At 34.2% G+C, this 21,613-nt stretch overlaps 1 pseudogene; it reads right to left on the reverse strand.

Annotated features, from left to right (window-relative positions):
- Positions 1-9,080: 9,080 nt before the first annotated feature.
- LOC145067763 (uncharacterized) lies at positions 9,081-18,765 on the reverse strand (annotated as a pseudogene).
- Between the last annotated feature and the right edge of the window lie 2,848 nt (positions 18,766-21,613).

The following is a 21,613-nucleotide window of genomic DNA, read 5'->3' on the forward strand; positions in this document are numbered from 1 at the left end:
CTACTGCAGGTTCATTCTGAACTTCTCACGGATTGTGAAACCTCTTACAAAATTAACCCAGAAGGGTGTGGCCTTTGACTAGGAAGAGAAGCAAGATAAAGTGTTCCAAACGCTGAAGCAAGCCTTATGCATCGCACCGATACTATCCTTCACAGAAGGGATAGAAGACTTCGTGGTTTATTGCGATGCATCCAACCAAGGGCTCGGCTGTGTCCTGATGCAACGAGGTAAGGTCATCGTATATGCCTCAAGTCAACTGAAGACATATGAGGTCAACTACACCACCCATGATCTTGAGTTAGGAGCAGTAGTGTTTCCTATAAAGATCTGGAGACACTACCTGTACAGTACAAAAAACACTATCTTCACAAACCACAAAAGCCTACAACACATATTCGACCAGAAGGAGCTCAACATGAGAGAACGACGGTGGGTCGAGCTACTTAGTGATTATGAATGCGAAATTCGTTATCATTTCGGCAAGGCCAACGTAGTAGCGAACGCTCTAAGTCGGAAAGAATACTCTGGTCGTAGAGTCAAATCAGTGACTATGAATATCCAGTCACACTTTTCCGCACAAGTTAAGGAGGCTCAGCTCGAAGCTTTTAAACCTTAAAATGTGACGGGTGAATCCCTAAGAGGGATGGATAAGAACTTAGTGGTAAAGGGTGGTGGAGCTTTATATCTTATGGATCAGATCTGGACACCGAAACATGGTGGTTTCAGGAACTTAGTCATGTCTGAAGCGCATAACACTCGATATTCCGTCCACCCAGGTTCAGATAAGTTGTATCTAGATATTAAAAAGTTATATTGGTGGCCTAACATGAAAGCAGAGATTTCTACCTTCGTGAGTAAATGCCTTTCTTGCGCCAAGGTTAAGGTTGAATACCAGAAACCATCAGGTTTACTTCAGCATGTGGAGATACTTGAATGGAAGTGGGAGCGGATCACAATGGACTTCATAACTAAGTTGCCTAAGACAACGGGTGATCTTGATACCATATGGGTGATCGTAGACAGGTTAACAAAGTTCGCACACTTCCTACCTATCAAAGAGACTGAAAAGATGGAGAACCTAACAAGAACATACATTAGGGAGATAGTACGCCTGCACGGTGTTCCTATATCCATTATCTCTAATAGAGATAGTAGATTCACTTCGAGGTTCTGGCAGTCGCTACAAAGTTCCCTAGGAGCCAGGCTAGACATGAGTACAGCCTACTATCTGCAAACTGATAGACAAAGTGAGAGGACTAATCAAAATTTAGAAGATATGTTGCGAGCCTGCGTGATAGACTTTGGGAAGGCACAAGATACTCATTTACCCCTTGTCGAGTTTTCCTACAACAATAGTTATCACATGAGCATAAAGGCGGCTCCATTTGAAGCCCTCTATGACCGAAAGTGAAGATCCCCTTTGTGCTTGGCTGAGGTGGGTGACACGCAGTTAGCTAAAGGACGAGTTCCTGACAACACTCTCATAGGTCCATAAATCATTCGGGAAACGGCGGAGAATATCGTTCAGATTTGTGAGCGATTGAAAGCTTCTAAAGACCGACAGAAAAGCTACGCAGACAAGAGAAGGAAACCATTTGATTTCCAGGTGGGCGACCGGGTTCTATTGAAGGTCTCACCTTGGAAGGGATTGATACGCTTTGGAAAGCATGGAAAGCTAAATCCAAGATACATAGGGCCTTTCGAAATTCTCGCTAGAATCGGCCCCGTAGCTTACAAACTCAATCTACCTCGCGAACTCAGTAACGTACATTCTACTTTCCACGTCTCGAACTTGAAAAGTGTTTGTACGATGAGACTCTTGTAATCCCACTTGACGAGATTGAGATCAACGAGAGCCTCAAATTCATCGAAGAACCAGTAAAGATCATGGACCGAGAGGTCAAGCAAACGAAGCAAAGTTGTATCCCGATAGTGAAGGTTCGACGGAATGCCAAGAGAGGACCTGAATTCACTTGGGAGCGCGAGGATCAAATGAAAATGAAATATCCTCACCTTTTCGCTTAGTTATTTGTAACTACTTATTTGCTTCAACTCTAATTTCGGGACGAAATTCTCTCTAACGGGGGGATGATGTGACAACCCAAAATTTTAATCTTATTCAGTTATTCAAATCAATCAAGGTCAGACTCATTTTTGCTATCTTCTAGCATTGTATAGAGTCAAACTGAGTGTTATAAGCCTAGTATAATCAAGTTATAGGGATAGGGATGAGTGTATTTGAGTTCAAAACCTTTTAATTGAGCCAAACACCCCTTCATGAGGTGTGTGCGGCCGCACACATGGGTGTACGGCTGTACACCCATCCTAACCGTACACTCTCATGTATAAATAAGAGTTGCAGCCTTCATTTACCTCTTTTCACACTCTAAGCCAAGAAATCAACTTCTCTCTCAAGTATCATCCTATTTTAATCTAGATCTTTAAGTTGTAAGTGTTTCTTCCTTTGAATTGTTGATTCTTTACACAATCTAGTAAGGATTCATGACTTCATCCTTGAAATTACTTCTTTTGTTTAGATCTTCAAGTGTTCTCCACTAAAACCAAGAACACACACTAAGTTTTTGGACTCTAAACACCCTTTCAAGCTTCTAACACGTGAGTACTCTTTCCATAGCTTGTTATGTACTAGAAACTCTTGATGTTCATAATGAAGTAGACCATTTTTACAAGATGATCAAGGGTGTACGCCCGTAGATTCCTTGTGTGGTTGTACACACCCTTTTTGAGGTCCAAAATGGTAATAAACTTCCCTTAAGACTAAGCATGGGTCAAAACACACTCCCTAGAAGCTTCATACGACTTTAAAACACACTTTGGCATGTTTCACCATGAGTGTGTCGCACACCCACTTGGGTCGTACACTCTGGCCGTACACACCAATGTGTGGCCATACACCCATTATATGCAACCCTTGTCACTTCTAGCACTTCAATCTAAGTGTTTCTTATGTCCTAGGGTATTTTTACTTGCATGATCAGTTGGTTAAACACTAACTATATACATACATATATATATGTGTCATTATATGCTTATTAGGATCCGTTGTGCTCAAGTCTTCACTTGACACTTATCATCCTACAAACCGATCTTTCATTCGTATCACTCAATGCAGGTGAGTTCATACCCCTTAATCTACCTTTTAAATGATTTTAAATGCTTTTATGGGGGGGGAGGAGGTGGGGATACAAGTTGAAAACATTATAGTTAATATATCAATTACATGTGATTAATAACTATCAAACAAGTAGACTCCATATAGTTTAAAATTGTTTGCTAAACAAACTCTTTAAAACATTGTATAAACTGACATCAAGCCATCCATTATTATTCAAATGGTTAAAACTCCTTTTTATGTTAAACTCTTTTATGCTAAAACTCGTTATTAAACTCTTTTAAACTTATATATTGTCAAAATCATGTCTATATAGATATAGTTATATAAGTAAGGTTGAAAGGACTTAGTACTGATAACTCGCTTTATTTCCTGTTCCTTGTTTGGTTGTGGACTTAGAGTAGTCGGTTGTTTGTCTGAATGTCGTTTGAACCTTAGTTATATATTATGTAAATGTGTATAGATATAAAAGCTTTTATCTCAGTTCAACACCTTTGGGTAGCAAAGGTGTACAAACACACTCAATCATTCAAACAACATTACTAGTAAACTGTAATAGGTATAGTTTAGGAGATTACTACTCACTATTTCTAGTACAATGAAACATACAACAGTTAGTTCATTCATGAGTCAATACAAACTTACTATTATGAGAAACAGAAAGAACATACTATGATGAGAAACTAAGAGAACATACACTATACTATACAAGAGAACATACTATACACTAGTACAGAGAGACCATACAACACACTAGAACATACTATACAAACACTAGAATTGTATAACATTAATGTGAGTCACTACTTCATGGCATGGCAATCTACTGCTGTGTCACATTTTTTACCCAGAGTCTCCTGGAGGGAGAGCGTGAATTTGTGTATAGATCTATACAGGACTAACCGTCCTACACCTTGCTGCTAGCTACAGTGGGACCTATAAGTCTACGGGTGACGAATGTCATACCATTTCGATGTCTTCGAGCGTCGTGTCTTACTAGTCGATCAAGTATGGTTACAATCATATCACATCTTACCTTAATCAACAAGCTGGTTTAAGGTGGTTAGTACATTGGTAGTTACTTACATATAATACTATAGTACTTTATTATTTTCCCATTGCGTTCACGTTGTGATCTTCTCACATATACGGTAATGTAAAAACTATATTTTCGGTAATGATAGTCATACTTGGGAAAGATACACACTTTTACAAACAAACAGCACGCGGAACATTTGGGTCTTGGTAGAAGGCTACTTTTTAGTAGAAAATATAGGATTTTCTAGGAGATGCAAACATTTACTACAAACACTTACAAACTTTTACAACAAACATTTTCATGAAAACAATGACGCTAAAATACTTATGAACTCACCAGCTTAAATGTTGATCCTCTCTTTCAAAATAACTTGTATTCTCAGGTTATCAGTAGACAGGTACCGATGCCACGTTTTGAGATGATGGAGCTTTCAACACTCGTATTTATTTTGAGTATTCATTTTGGTGTCTTATTACTATACAGAACACGCTTGTATTAAATTATATTATGAATGCAATGGATGATGTTGTTGCTTGTTTACTATTATGCATTGTTGTGATACTGTACATGACGTCCTCCGCCCCCGAATGTTTCTGCCAATTCGGTTTGGGGGTGTGACAAAAAAATCTCAAGATAATCGCAGACCACCTAGATTTTCTTATGTATTGACATACACAAATTGAAAAAAAAGGAAGAAAAAATCTGCTTGTCATCTAAATTTTCACAGGTGGTGACCTGTAAGTATCTCAAAAAAGAATCGCAAGTCATTATGGTTTTAGGAAATGGTGGTCTATGAAAATTATGGCTATTATGGTTATTTTTTGATTTTTTTGCTATTTTTTAGAAAAATTTTGGAGAAAAACTACCTATTGTGCTCATTTTCTTGAATTTTTACTATTAGATTCAAACTTCTTTATAATATTTTACGTCATGTATTTTATCATGTTATATAACGTTTCTATAAAATGATAAAAGTATAAGTTTGTTATGGTATTTTATCATGCAAAGCTAATTATCATAAGAAAAATAATATAGATTAAACCTAATCATACCATTACATAAACAATCAAATCTAACATAAGTACCATCTCTTGATAAAAAAAACTTGTCACTGTCCGACACTTTTTCGTAGGCACACTTATTTAACATGATTTTAGATAAGAGTTTCTTTCGAATCATCACTGGTACATACTGAAACACCCCCAAAATTTTCAAAACTTTTTCAAATGCTATGGTTATAAAATCTTTTCGGGTGCTAACCCGCATTTAATAAAAATTGGGTCCCACTAAAATATTTACAGTTAAATTGTCGAGTGTTACCATTAAGCATCAATACAACCATAGCAAACACATACAAATTACATCTATACCATTAATAAGAAACTTAACAAGTTCCACTCCATTCACTATCTCTTAACTTCTAACTTCCATCGATCACCGTTTCTCCATTACTACAACTTGGGATACATGACATTAAAAAGAGATATGTAAGACAATAATGTCCCGTGAGATATGTAGGTTTGTAACCCAAAACATTTCAAAGCGTTTACAAAGAAATTATTTTCTTATAAGATAACATAACATATTATATCATTTCATACATATGATATGATATGATTTCTTTTCCATTTCCAAGGCCAAGGTAGAAAAACCAAATCAATCAAAAAATATATCATATTATAATTTGCCAAGGTGAAAAGAATTACGTCAGTCCATAAAAGGTATCATAATAGGACATCCACTTCGTGAAGGAGATATATCATGCTAGTAGATTTCTCTAGTGCCAATTATCAGGTATCATGGCCCGAGCAGTTTTTATTGTGTTTTTTTACTTTATTTTTAGCTTTCACATTCCCCATTATGAATACCCATATCATCAATTATAATATCATAACTTACTAGAAAGATATTCTTTGAAAAGACAAATTTCACATATCTAAACATTCGTTCATTCCAAAACATATGTTTACATTCAGTACGTTCTTGCTTTCAAGGCATTCTTTTAAAAAATTCTTTACAAAAGCCTTTAAAACATTCATTTCAAAATGTTTCGTATATCAAACATTGGTATTTTATTATCATAAAATCATTTTTCCATGTACCCCAAAATGAAAATGTCAACACGTACTCAACTCAATCACACGTAGTTCATTTCCTTACAGCAACACTCTGAAACACCACCTATATAAAAATTTAGTGAAGGTCAAAAAATGACCTAAATACCATTGAAGGTTATAAAAATTATAATCTCTTTTAAACATCATTTTCAACCATTTCTACCTAATATAATTGGAATCGGGTTAAATGGATAACCCAAACTCAAGTTAGAAAAGTGTGTGGCAACTTAATACCTTTTCATAGTAAAACACGGTTATGTTTATTCATGAAATTTGAAAACACAATCGTGTTTTCATGTCTACGCACACACATCCTGTTTTTGTTTTATCAAAATGGAATTCTACTTTGCATAGTCCTTGAAGGCCTTTTCCAATTCAATTTGTATCATTTATACACGTTCTCACATATGATTAGGAGGTGTTTTGCCATCCAAAAACATCCCACTTAAACCATTAGTTGATCATTGAAACTTTTATGGATATGATGATCATTAAGCTTAAATGAATGTTTATCTAGTCTAGTTTCCAGTTGCACATTCTAAAACTCACATGGTTTGTTCCTAACTCGTGGAATACCCATATGAATTTTGTTAAGTACATAAAACCGAAAACAACTCCATTGTAAGTGCTTAATTTAAATATGGAATACTCAATTCCATTACTATACTCTAAATGTTTATAAACACTCAATTGAAAGGGTTAAGACCACAATAACAATCTTTAACCAATATTACTTATTCCCAAATCATTTAATTCATCATTAAATGTTGTAAAGTGTATATAACATGTTGTAACCCAATCAAATCCCATACCAAGCTCTTAACAATAAAGAGATTGTCCAATTCTATAACAAATTCCTAAAATGCCTTTATGACCAAATATTCCATAAATTCAACTAAAGATCATTCAAGTTTTCCTGTTTTTGCATTCAAATCATATTATTAGTATCAAATCATGTTTATAAGAATCATATACCCATTAAATCCTCACATACGAAGGTTTTCTTTGTTTTCATCACAATTTCCCCCAAAACAATTCAAATCCATGCTTATGCTTGATTCCACTATCATGGATGAATTTGAGCATTCCAATTGGATTTGGTGCTATCAAATATCATCTAGGTCATAGAACCCAATACCAAGTTATTATCATTTGCAATTACCCAAAATTAGATTTTTAGGGTTCATAGAGCTTTTTACCCAAATCATCAAATCCATCAATGGGATGATTGGATTGAGATTAGAACCATGGAAAACACTAAAGGGATGTTAGAAAACCAAATAATAATCATTGTATCTCATCAAATTTTGGGATTTTACCCACTTCATAAAATCAATTTATTGACTAAATAGGGAGGAGATTTTTTACCTGCTAGTTTTGATTCCTTATCTTCTTTGCTTGCTTGCTTAGTTCCCCACTTGGAGTAAACACTAGATGGAAAGGAGAAGGAAAATCTCCATAATAGGGTCTCTTAGATGCAAGAACACAAATCTTGGAAATGAAAGGAGAGGGTATGTATCTTATTTTCTACTTTTTTATACATTTGGTCCCTCTAGTCCATGCATTTTGGATAAAACCCACCGAGCTTCAACATTTGTGATTTTAGTAAGTTTTGTCATAATAAGTCCATATTCTTACATTTTTTTAAATATAATGATCCACCTTCCATTAAGTGGCTCAAACCTTTAGTCAAACTTACTTTGCCGACTTTACACTTTTGGTCCTTTAACTTTTGAAATTTTACTATTTTCACTTCTAACTTTCTAAACTACATATGAAATAATGATATGATTATCCATTGATGATTTAACCATATAAATTATTTTTCATTAATTTAATTTACTAACCTAAGAACCCAAGATGAATTTGTAGGATGTTACACATACAACACATTGTCTAAACACAAACATTCTTTCATAAGTAAAATTAAGTAATACACAACTTAATCCTTTGATTCGTTTAGTTTCAACATTGCCCATCTTCACAACAGATCCATCTTTAACTGGTTGACATTCTTTAAACTAACTAAGATCCTTCAAAACATGACTCGTTGCACTAGAATCAACCCACTAAGCAACATTATCATCATGCATACAAAATGCTCAAAAATTACAGAAATATAATTCTGAACACAAATAAAATTATGAACTAAATTAGAATTCTAACCTTATTGCTTTTCTAGATCCTTTAACCCACTTGGATCAGCCTCTTTATGTAGTTTACGAACACGACAATGCTTCTTGAAATGTCTAGATTTGTTACAGTTCTAACACACCAGTTTAGACCTTTTCTTGGAAGATTTATCATCTTTTCCTTTGCACTTCCTTTTGCCTTTATACTTGTTCGAATTCTTTGATCCATCACCTTCCACTATATTCAAAGAAGAACTGCCAACTTGGTTATTGTATTTTGGATTATTGTAAAGTTCTTGAGTCCTTAAAGACTCTTCAATCCTTAAATGACTTCCAAGTTGAACCAAAGTTAACTCTTCCTTTTAAACTCTTTCTAGGAAGGAGGTAGTATATCAATGATGACAACCACAAAATGGCTTCATCCATTTTCAGAGTATGTTGGACAAAGTGTCCTAAAATCCTTAACATTTCATGAAATTGTTTCATAACAGGCTTAGTATCAATCATCTTGTAACTCATGAAATTATTGACCAAAAACTTCTTACTATAAGCATCTTTTGCCATAGTTCCTTTGTAAATTTGACATTTTGATAACCATCAAATAGAGAGCCATATACCATTAAGAATGTGGCCACAACGGATGTAGCCATCGTTCTTTCTCACTTTGATCTCCTCTTATTTTCTTCCAAGGGTCCATCTTCAGCGTATTCAGGCATTGGTGTACTTAGAACATACACCAATTTTAGAGTAGTTAGGAAGACATACATCTTCTTCAACCATCTACATAAATCTTTCCCTTCAAAATTCACCAACTTTTCAAACTTGCTGGTTATGTCCTTCACAAATTCTCCATTCACCATTTTCACAGAATACTTCAAATTTTGTTAGAAAAAATGGGGTATTTTGATTGCTTGGATTCCAGTGAAAGTCATAATAATAATAAATACTTAAAAGTAGAATAACATTAAAACATTCAAGTAAATGTCATTTTACAATTGAAATCTACGAGGAGACATAGCTAAGAAACGTTTGATAATACTTTCATTGGTAACATTGGAAAATCCTTCTCTTTCAAGTGCACAAATTACACAATCATTTAAAAATTCATCCGAAATCTGATTCCGCAAATCTAATTTGACAAGCATCATCGCCGAAAATAATCTCTCCACCGTTGCGGTTGCAACTGACAAAAGCAATGACAACTTCAATAACCGATAAACCAAAGGAAAGTTAAGATACATATTTCTTTCCACCATCACTTTAGAAAGGTCGGATATACTCTTCAAAGTAGCAAATCTTGCATCTTGTTGCATAAAAGTGGGGTCGAAAGTTCATTTAGAATATTCAACCTATCTTTAAAGCTAAAATCGTATGGATAGAAATCGATCAACTTCCGTAACTTTGATGGGTGAAAGTCACAAAATGAATCATGTGAATTTTCATATCCAAAACCATGTTAAAACAACAAAAAACTCGTAATAATGTTGATTGGTGATATTGGTGTATTGTCTTCAGGCTCTTGGATTAACATAAACTTCCTCCATGTTCACCATTTGAATGTTATTATTCTCACAAAAAGAGGTGATATCCAATATAAGTGCATCAAACCCATCATTTCTCATATTTTTTAATGTTGAAGTGGTTGATTTCACCAAGCTTATAGCATTCACAATATCTTTGATCCTTTCTTTGAAGAGCTTGCGACATTATGTTTGTGATCCCCAAAATTTTCAACATCAACTGCAAGTGGAACACAAAACCAAATGATCGAATATATATTCGAAGACCACTTGCTTGACGTTGACTAAAACCATTAAGGCCTTCATCTTCAATATATTTAACCACATCAGTAACAGATGAAAACAAACCAACCAAACGCGATAAAGTTTTGTAATGAGAATTCCAACGCGTATCTCCGACCCTAGTAAGAGAAAGTTCTTGGTTTAATCCACTTCCAGTTTCAGTTTCACCACGACTGATGGATTCTTCTAGTTTATCTTTTTTACTTTCATGAAACATATTTGTTCGTTTAAATGAAGCACACACAACATTCATTAGAACAACTATCATATCAAAAACAACTCCAGTGTCGTGATGTTTTTTTGCTACTACGACAATAACTAGCTGAAGTTGGTGAGCAAAGCAATGAACATAATATGCAGAGGTATTTTCCTTCATGATTAAAGATTTTAGTCCATTAAAGTTCCCACTCATATTGCTTGCTCCATCATAACTTTGACCCCTGACCTGAGGGGTTTCGAGCAATACATCATTCCTATGGTGTACATGCAAACCCTAATAGCTTTGGATATAGTTTGTCTAATGAACATGAAACTGAGTATCCAAAGCCATAAACCCAAGATCTAGCATACAATTAATCATATTAACATAAAATAGGATTTAGATCTAACCTTTGATTGTTATATAGCAATAACAATCAATCCTTGGCTTCAGAAAGCTCAGTGCCTCAAGTGTTGCACCTCTAATGGATTCACAAACACCACTAAGCAACTTGCATGAAGAGGGACGAGAAGGGAGGCACCAAAAACGGCTGGAAACCCTAAAGGAAGTGTTAGCCACTTTTTGGTGCCTAAGGGCTCCTTATATACTTAGGCTATTAGGGTTATCAAGCTAGGAAACCCTAATTTGACTGCTTAAGCCCTAAGCAGCCCATGGACTCCTTCTTTAGAAGCCTTGGACGATTTCTAATGGGTTTCCCCATAGAAATCTTCCACTACTCCTTCTATCGAGTCCATAAGCCCATCTATGTAATTATCTTATAATTACACAATAAGTCCCTTAAGTTTAATTAATCTCTTTTAGCCACAAAATTAATTCTTAATTAATTATTGACTAATATTAATTAAACAATATGATTTCTCCTTTAATATATTATTCTTATAATATATTAATAAATCATAATTAAACCTTTCTCTCCTTAATTCATCATACATATTTCTATGGTGAAGGCAACCCAAAAGGACCATGCTCATAATCGGGTCAAGTACATACCAAAATAGTTATGGACTTAGACACTAATCCAACAGTCTCCCACTTGGATAAGTCTAATAACTATTTTCCGTATGACTTCAGAACCTGATCAGCAATCATAGCTTTCATAAGCCGTTGTCAACTCTGATCTTATCAGATATGTGTGTCCTTTAGATAAGGGATCATATATTCCTCCATTCTCAAGATATCGTATAGACACAAGACATGAATTTCAATCATTCTCTCTATACTGTTTCCCGAGTTCCGATTTATGACAAGTGACAACAGACTACAGTTGAACACATTAACTTAGTCCCGGCTTGGCGAAGCGCTTAGGTGTCATCACTAAATCATCGAGGGGCCCACAAATATTTCTTTTATCCTACTTTGGGTAAAAGGAATGGATAAAATTTGACTCAAATGCTCGCTGGTACTCACTCATCGAATCACACACAACAACAATTTTTATAACACCAAGTTACTGGTGCGTTTACTTATCATCAATGTGCAACCGACCATCAAATAATAGCTTACATGTCTCAGTTTCAAGGATATACAATATTATCGACTCACAATCACTCGTGATGAAATCCATGAAGTGATTCTTGTGAGCGTGGGTTTAATCTAATACTCTAATCCTATTAAAGCACTCATGAACTCTGCAACAAACTTGTGCTATGTCTAAACTCATTCTTAATAGAATCTTATCTATTCATAATAATGTTAATATGGTCAATCCAATACCATACTTCCAACTACTCACAAGTGACCAATCCTCAGCGAACTTTGGATCGTCCTTTGATAGTTGTTTAATTATTTTAGTCAAAACCGATTCTAGTCCTTTTTCCCTCTTAATGCGCTAGACATTTGGAAAATTTGAGAATGGTCAAATATTATAGCATTTTCAATTGATCCTATACCCGAAGCGTATGGGACACGATGCATAATGTCTTACATAAAGATATGATACTTTATCAATATTTTACCATAATATTTTATATGTCACGTTCTCACAATTCGAACTATGAAGAGGGATGCTGTAATCATAACTGAAATTTAAGAACACACTATGTATCCTTTGACTAAATTTATTAAAATTTCTCAATGTAAGCTTTAGATTTTGAAACGAAGTATAATATTCTCTCCCTTAATTATAGCAAAAACAACTTTTCAACCCATGCAACTTTGCAAATTGAATCTTTGTTTTTCTATAATTAATATTGCTAACTTGAAATACTTGCCATAATAATCATACAAACATAACACTTATGCTACCACTATCATGATGATTATTATCACATAAGCATAACACTTATGCTCCCACTAGCTTTGACATGTATTCAGAAAACAACTGAACTTCCAGAAAACAATACCTATTGAATTTCTGAAGTTCATATTTTTAATACCAGATGCTTCGATAAGCCTTTATCTAAGCTTCTTAAACTTGTACACCTTTGCCTTAGATAGCTCATATGTGTGTCTAAATAATTAAGAACTTATATCAATAAGTCCCAAATGTTAGACTAATTGCCAAATCTCACAATTCTAACTATGGAAAGGGATGCCGTAACCATAATCGAATTTGAGAAAACAATTTTCACAATTTCTATCTTCTTAAAATCTCTCTTAGTGAAAACATTTCCTCACAGTCATTTTCATGAAGGAGGGAATCTTATGACACTTAGGTTTTATGGTGTATGAGTTCCTATCCATGTGAATTTGCCAAAACCAAGTTTGCGACAAATCCAAACTCATATGGATTGAACTTTATTGATTTCTAGCCTTCTGGTAACACGAGTGCCCACCATGTCTTCCAAGTAGTTTAGCAACTTATCCTTACATATCAATGTACTTTCCATCGATCAAGGCCCTTTGTCTTTATGGATTCAAATGAGAACTCATAGAACTCACATACATAATTAACTCAATTGGAATGGCACAGAAACAAAATAATGTCAACACGATAGGTTGTAAACCTCAAGTCGTGTGCTAGTGATGATCGATAAGGGTTATTCTTGATTTGTTCTTGAAACCTTTTTCAAGATCATAAAAACTCCCACTAACCTCTTGACATATATGATTCTCTTGTCAGGAAACTTTCGTAGGCAAAACAAATATTCAAGAGTTAGTGTAGTTGTTATCAAGACAAAACACTTCACATAATTGGCCCTAGTTGGTCTTTGTCTTATCCAAGACAGCACAATTTAGCAATTTCAAATGTGCAAGAATAAAAAAAAAATTCCAAATTCCACATTTGTTGAGTGTTATAAACCTACTAAAGACGTGTCACTCAATTTGCAATCTTGGAGTATGACTCTAAGATTTGATATTGGAACGAAGTATGATTGACTTCTTGATTTAACCATTTCCACAATTCCTGATTCCTATTCTTATACATACAAATGTACTAAGACTCACTTAGAGGACCAATTGAGATATGATTCTTAATCATTAAGACTTTATCATAAAACACAATAATAAGTAGTCTCCCTTCTTCTTAGAACAGAGAAAATTTTATCTTTTTGCCTTCTTGACTCTTCTTATTCGTTCTGCCATTCATTGAAACCTTTTCAATTAACTCAGAGTTACACTTAATCTTATAAGTATAATCATATTTACTAAACTTTAGTAAATCATGACGAATATCTTTATCACTCTTGTGGTGGACTTGATTGATGCACAACATTGTGAACTCGATCTCCTAGTCCTTCACTTGACTCTTTGTCAATGAATTACTCTTGAATTTCCAATTATAAAGTTTCTCATTCATCACACAACCAAGTTGTATGATTCCAAGTTTCTGTCCAATTGCAACTTGGGCGATGAGAAACTCTCCTTATTTGGAAAATTCTCGACATTTCCACAAATAACATAATTAAGAATCAAATCCATTATTTTTAATAATAGAAACCTTCAAACATCAATTTTTCATACATGCCATTGCAAGGATAAATAAATAAGATAAAATCAAATTTTATTTTATTGCGGAAAAAATTGTCCTTACTATGCAATTCAACTGAAAAACTATGCTATTACATATTTCTTAGCAATCTACCCTAACTCTAAAGTAGCAGCTCAAAAATCCGATCTTTGAATCCATGCGATAGAAATCCATTTCTTCGTGATCAGATTCAGCATGCTTCTTCCTTAAGCTTCCTTTCATTTCTTCGATCCTGCAAAACATCAAAATGTAATCTTATCACATCATGTATTAAGAATCAAAAATAGGAACTTATAGAGTTAGTTAATGGATTTTTACCTGAAGTAGAGCCATACGTCTTGACTTTCCCATCTCTTAGATCTCTCAGGTAAACAGGGTAGCTTTGTCTCCAATGCCCCTTCTCTTGGCAATAAAATCATATGGATTCCCTTGGCACATTACATGGGACAATCTCTTGCTCAGTCCTTTCTAGACTTTCAATGTTGCCAGTCTCCAATGAAGTATGGGAGTTTGATCGACCAATCAAGTTTGCTTGACCATTGAGCCAAATCATCGCTGATTCAGCAGCAATAAGCAAATAGGTCAAATCAATGAGGGTCAGGTCGTGAACTATCATATAATACTCTCGTACAAACTCACTATATGAATCAGGAAGTGACTGAAGAACCCAGTCAACAGCCAACATCTCTGAGATATCGACACCCAACATCCTTAACCTATCAATGTGTGACTTCATCTCCAAGACGTGTGCACACACAGGTTTCCCATCTTCGTATTTACTTGCCAAAAGGGCTTGAGTGAGCTTGAACTTTTCAAGCCTTTGAACTTGTAGGTCAGGGAGAACAATTGGAGGAGGTGGAGGAAGTGAAGCATGACTCTCATTTCCTTGATCGTATCTCGGAACGTCATCTTCATTTGGAAAGCTTGTTCCAAAGGATTTAGGAAGACCATTGTAAGATTCAGACATCTACAAAACGGGAGAAAAATCAAGTCAGTTGATAAGAATCCTTGATGTAACACCCAAAATGAAACATCAAGGCTAGGATCCAAAACAATACTCTACAACCTAGAAGAGGGATGCCATAATCTAGTTGCAGAATATTTGAAGGTAGGTAAATGACTATTTACCAATTTCCACCATGAAAAACGAAAGTGAAGTTTAAGTTTTAACTGAATTGAAACTCCTAGATCTTTTGAGATTCATTGAACTTTTCAATGGCATGTTTAATCTTGATTATGCCCTTCAAGTTTGCGACTGGGATGCCGAGGATCACAAACAAGGTGTGAATAACCATATGAATCTATGTGGTGCACTCAATGCTACTATCACCTAATCAATGTGCTGGTCAGCCACACACGCTCCATTGATCTATGACAAACATCGAGTCACCCTTCGCTACCAATGCCAAACCCAAATTAGTGTGTCGGTTAACCACACACGCTCCACTAACGTCTCGGCAAGGGTGCAAAGTGTCATTCCATGGATTAGCATACAATTTCACATTTTGCCTAAAGTAACTATGATTTGGGAATTTAAAACATTTAGTTACTTTGTACTTCATTATACTTATAATGGAAGGTTTCGTCCTATCCTACCCGTTCGACTAACGACCCTCCACTAGTCAAGAGTGCGGTGGGTAAGAGTGGATACCCTATTCAATCGCCATTTTATAGGCAATTTCCTTAAACACCTTATAGACCAGCTTCATGAATGAGGCCTACTAATCGTAAGACTGACTTTTTACTCATACATATATATAATATTAGAATTTTAATGTTATATATAGTATAGGGTGTATTTTACACTTTTTAAAAAACTAGGTGGTAAAATTTAGTAAATTATACTTTTAATTTAATTAAATATAAATTAAAACTTTATGGGCTTATTAAATCTCTTTTAATTATACACCTTAATTAATTAATAAAATCATAAGGGTGTAATTTGAACTTTTCAAAATACTTGGGTTTTAGAATTTAAAATTTTCAAATTAAGACTTTTAATTAAATTTTAAAATCCAAAACTTGAGGGTAGGTTTTGAAACTTTTCAAAAAATTAGGGTTTAACTTATTTAAATTTCAAAAACAAAACTTTTAAGTTCAAATTTAAACTATCAAACCTAAAGGGAGTAATTTGAAACTTTTTCAAACTTTATCAAGAACATTCTAGATCAAAAATTCAAATAAGGCAATTAACAATTAATTGGTGGTTATCTAATTTTGACCTAGTCCAATTTCTTGCAAGATAATTCACCAAATAATTCAAATAATTAAATTTAATCATATAAGGAAATACTTATTTAATTAATATGAAGATATCTTTTATTTTGGCAACGATAATCACCCAATATCATAAAAATCCGATTTTTATCAATAAAAAACGTTTTGGTAATTATCCCACAACAAAAAGGCAAGAAAATCGCGAAATATAGTTGTCAGACCCGCTGACTCGTCGAGTCAGGACTGGACTTGTCGAGTACCCAGTGGACTCGGCGATTCCAACCCCAAAAAGTCAAAAATTTCGATTTTTCATTCAAATAAGCATCAAATTCACTAACAAACAGCCCTAGGCTCTGATACCACTGAGGAATTTCGAGCAATACATCATTCCTATGGTGTACATGCAAACCTTAATAGCTTTGGATCTAGTTTGTCTAATGAACATGCAATTGATTATCCAAAGCCATAAACCCTACATCTAGCATACAATTAATCATATTAACATAAAATAGGGTTTAGATCTAACCTTTTATTGTTATATAGCAATAACAATCAATCCTTGGCTTCAGAAAGCTCAGTGCCTCAAGTGCTGCACCTCTAATGGAGTCACAAACACCACTAAGCAACTTGGATGAAGAGGGATGAGAAGGGAGGCACCAAAAATGGCTGGAAACCCTAAAAGGAAGTGTTATCCACTTTTTTGATTCCTAAGGGCTCCTTATATACTTAGACTATTAGGGTTATCAAGCTAGGAAACCCTAATTTGACTGCTTAAGCCCTAAGCATCCCATGAACTCCTTCTTTAGAAGCCTTGGATGATTTCTAATGGGTTTCCCCATAGAATTCGTCTACTCCTCCTTCTATGGAGTCTATAAGCCCATCTGTGTAATTATCTTATAATTACAGAATAAGACCCTTAAGGTTAATTAATCTCTTTTAGCCACAAAATTAATTCTTAATTAATTATTGACTAATATTAATTAAACAATATGATTTCTCCTTTAATATATTATTCTTATAATGTATTAATAAATCATAATTAAACCTTTCTCTCCTTAATTCATCCTACATATTGCTATGGTGAAGGAAACCCAAAAGGACCATGCTTATAATCGGGTCAAGTACATACCAAAATAGTTATGGACTTAGACACTAATCCAACATGACCTTCGTTAAACTCAATCCATATTCTGAAAATAAAGAGTCAATAGCAGATTTTAAAGATAACGCAAATGTTTCTTTCACATGAACAAGACCAATAAACCTTTCTTTAACAATCCCACATGTAAAATATCTCAAGACTACCGCCATTTGTTCCTTTTTGGATATATCGCTGGACTTGTCAACTAATAAAGCAAAAACATCATCACCAATTTCTTCAAAAATTGATTTAAGTACTTCTGGTGCAAAACAATGAGCAATATCTTTTTGAATACATGGAGCCACCATTTGATTATTCCCTGAAGCATTTAAGAATGTAACTTTAAATACACTCTCATTTTGATCCCGAATCAAATTATATACTTCCAAGAATTTCCTCTAAAAAGAGACATTTCAGACTCATCGTGACCACAAAAAGGTAATGCACATTTCAATAAACATCTACAAGCATCAATGGAAGCATTTAATCGGATTCAATGTTCACTTTTAGCAACCTCATTTTGCTTATGAAGAGCTGTAGCAATTGATTGATTTTGTCTCATTAAGTCTCCACATTTTTTAAGTGCAATATAATGGAAACTATTAATAGTTTCCCCCTCATGAGTCTTAAGCCTTTCTAGTTTATTCCAACTTGTAAAGCCTTCTGTCACAAAAGCATCACCCCCACCCCTTTTATTTTGTTCATCTTTAAATAAATAACAACACAAACAAAAGGCTTCATCTGCTCTTGCACTATACTCTAACCAATCACTGTATTCATCATACCATGCCAGATTAAAACGACTTCCCCTATTTCCAAACATTCTTACATGATATTTTTTAATACGCGGTTGACATGGTCCTTTAAACAAATATTTTCGTATTATATTGTCTCTTTGATTAGGGTGATAATCTAAATTTTTTTTCCTATCAGCCGGATCCCAAGAAATGTCACTTGAATCAATTTCATTCGGTATCAGTGGAATAAAACTAGGTTGCGGAATTTCAACTGAATATGGTCCTGATGTGGATGTTCTACTGTAAAATCTTTCCATTGCGCCTGTTATTGGGTTAAACAAAAAAAAAATTAAACAATGTTAAACACAATTACCACGACCATTATACATTAAACAAATACAAAACACTTAATTAGAAAACACCATTAAACAAAACAGTTTAAAAAAATTAATTTTTTCAATCTCTGTTAACCTTAGTTCATTTCCCCTGTCCCAGATAACCATCAAAAGCAAACCAAGCCAAATTAAATCATCCATCAAATTAATCTTTTGAGAGTGTTAAATCAAAATACAATCAGTTTACCAATCAAAAATCCCAAATCAGAATTCGTAAACCATTCAAACCGGTTCATCAAATCAAACCCATTTTGGAAAATCAACCAAAATTAAGGGAATAAACTTACGATGAAGGTGGATAGCAAAATTATACGATGGTGGTCCATTTGCACGCGGCGGTAGATGGTGTTCGTCAGCAGGTAGCGAGCGAAGTTTGTCACTGCGTTGGCAGCGGCATTGTGCAGCAGTGATTAGTTCCGACGATTGTAGAAGGTGCCGACGGCTGTGGAGTACTAAATTCCGGTGGCTGTGGAGTGTTAATTTGTGTTACTGATTCACTACATTTTGTATGCTTCCAGCCATGTCAAAACTCAAATGAAAGAGGTGAAAAATCAGGAGTGAAAAATTAGAAGAGAGAGAAGTGAGAATGAGTGGGAGTAGTGGGAACCGATCTATTTTGAGTGAGGACTATAAGCTGAGTTTTTTTTTTTAATATGTATTCCTACTAGGGCCCACTTTTAAGTGGGGGCCATGCATTCCCCTTCCCATACATTGAATCCGCCACCGGTAGAGATACGACTATCGTTAAGTTCGGCGACAAGAACCAAAACCCTTGAAGCAATAGAATTTAAAATTTTGCGGTTTGAAGGAGCAAAGTGGAGTTATGAAGGAGAAAGATGGATACCTTGAATTGAGGGTGAATCTATAAGAGGGAATGATCGAGATATAAGGGATGCGGGTGAAATTGGAGGAACACAATTAGATATATTTTGAATTCCTGATTTTCAGGAATGAATGAAGTCAACGAATTAAAGGACCAGAATAAAAGAGATGAATGGTAAAATAGTGATGCCACATGGCAAAAAGACTCTTTTATTAGAGAAGAAGATTTATTCGGATAATAGATAAATATTAAGATAAAACTATTCACATAACAAAAATATTCAAACATAATTGAGAATATTAAAAATATGTAAAAACATCTCTTTGATATATAAAACTATATCTCGGTGCTTTACTACTCTAGTTGCACTCCTATTTAAAACGAAAAAAAATCAATTCAACTTATGTATAGCAAGAATGGGAAAGTATAATGCTATAATACAATACGTTTTAGAAAGTGCAATATTTTAGTGTGAAACGAGTTGAAGTACAAATCTAAAATAATTGAAACTCAAAACATAAATAAAAAACTAAATTTTATCATCAAAAGAAACCTAAATCAATCAACTCCATGAAATTAATTTTATTTTTATTTCAAAGCTTTAATACTCTTACAAACTTAAGTTCTTCACTTGAATTCGATAAATTACAACAAGATTGGCAAGCAATTGATTTTTTATATATAAGAGAATAGTAGTTTCTTTGGGGTGCACTACCATGCATTAACATATAACATAAATTTTCCATCTAAAATACTATTTTTTTTAACTTTAACGTATGGTTAACAACATCTTACAAACATCATATGTCTGATTTTAAGATCAATAATTTAATAAATAATAGCTAAAAATTGGGTCTTTTATTAAACCAAGACCCAAACATTATTACTTGGTATGAACTTAAAAGGTTGGAATCGCTGAAAATCAACTTCATGTTGGTAGTATGTGAATGGACCAAAAGAAAGAAAAAAAAAGCCAAGTGTTGCGACTTCTGAGAAATCTCGATAATATGAGGATTTGTAAAATCCAAATGGATTTACCTGTAATCTGAAAGAATCCATTGGAATGCGTGGTATTCTACTAAGAATCCTTTGAGAGGGGTTTTTAACCTTTCTTAAGCCATTATTTTCCGTAAAGTGTTCTTAATAGGATAATGACATTCATTCCCGATACAAAAAGAACAGTATCTTCACTCAATTAACCATCATATTGATACTTAACATTGGATTAAGAAAATAAAGAAAAGGATGATTAATTAACCTCCAAAAAGTTATATCAAAGTTGATGGGTTTTAGCCATAAGAACTTTCCTATGTGCGCATGCAAAACCCTAATGCTTGGATCTAGGCTTTCTAATAAACATGCTTTGAATCCAAGACTTCTAATTACTAATTAGGTTAGACAAGAACACTAAAACAGATCTAGAATCATACCTTTGAGTTCCTTGTTGATCTTGAGGTCTTGGAGCTTCTAGAGTCACAAATGTCACTCCTCTAATGGCTTACAAACACCAAAGCAAGGAGGATGATTTGGGAGAGAGGAGAGGGGAGGAATTTCGACCAGAGGTTCCTTACTTTAGGTCAAGTATCGAATTCCATCAGCCATGGGGTCTATTTATACTTGTAGATTCCTTAATGATTACAGATAAGTCCCTATCAGATAATCTTCTCTTAAGGCTATCCAAATCCATTCCTTAGATAAGTATATGGACGATTTAAGCTTTCCTAAAGCTCTTAGAATCCATCCAAACCATATCCAAATGGATTTACAGTCTAAAGCTTAACTATCAAACAATTGACAGTTTATACCCCTTTATTTAATTAATCTCTTTAAGTCACCAAATTAATTCTATGACTTATATTAATCAAATAACAATATATTATTCATTATATTATTCACATAATATATTAATAATATTTACTCTCTCTTAATCATCCTATCAAGTTGCTA

This window comes from Lactuca serriola, chromosome 8 (assembly GCF_051521515.1).
Source record: "Lactuca serriola cultivar US96UC23 chromosome 8, Lser_US96UC23_V15, whole genome shotgun sequence".
Classification (NCBI taxonomy): Eukaryota; Viridiplantae; Streptophyta; class Magnoliopsida; order Asterales; family Asteraceae; genus Lactuca; species Lactuca serriola.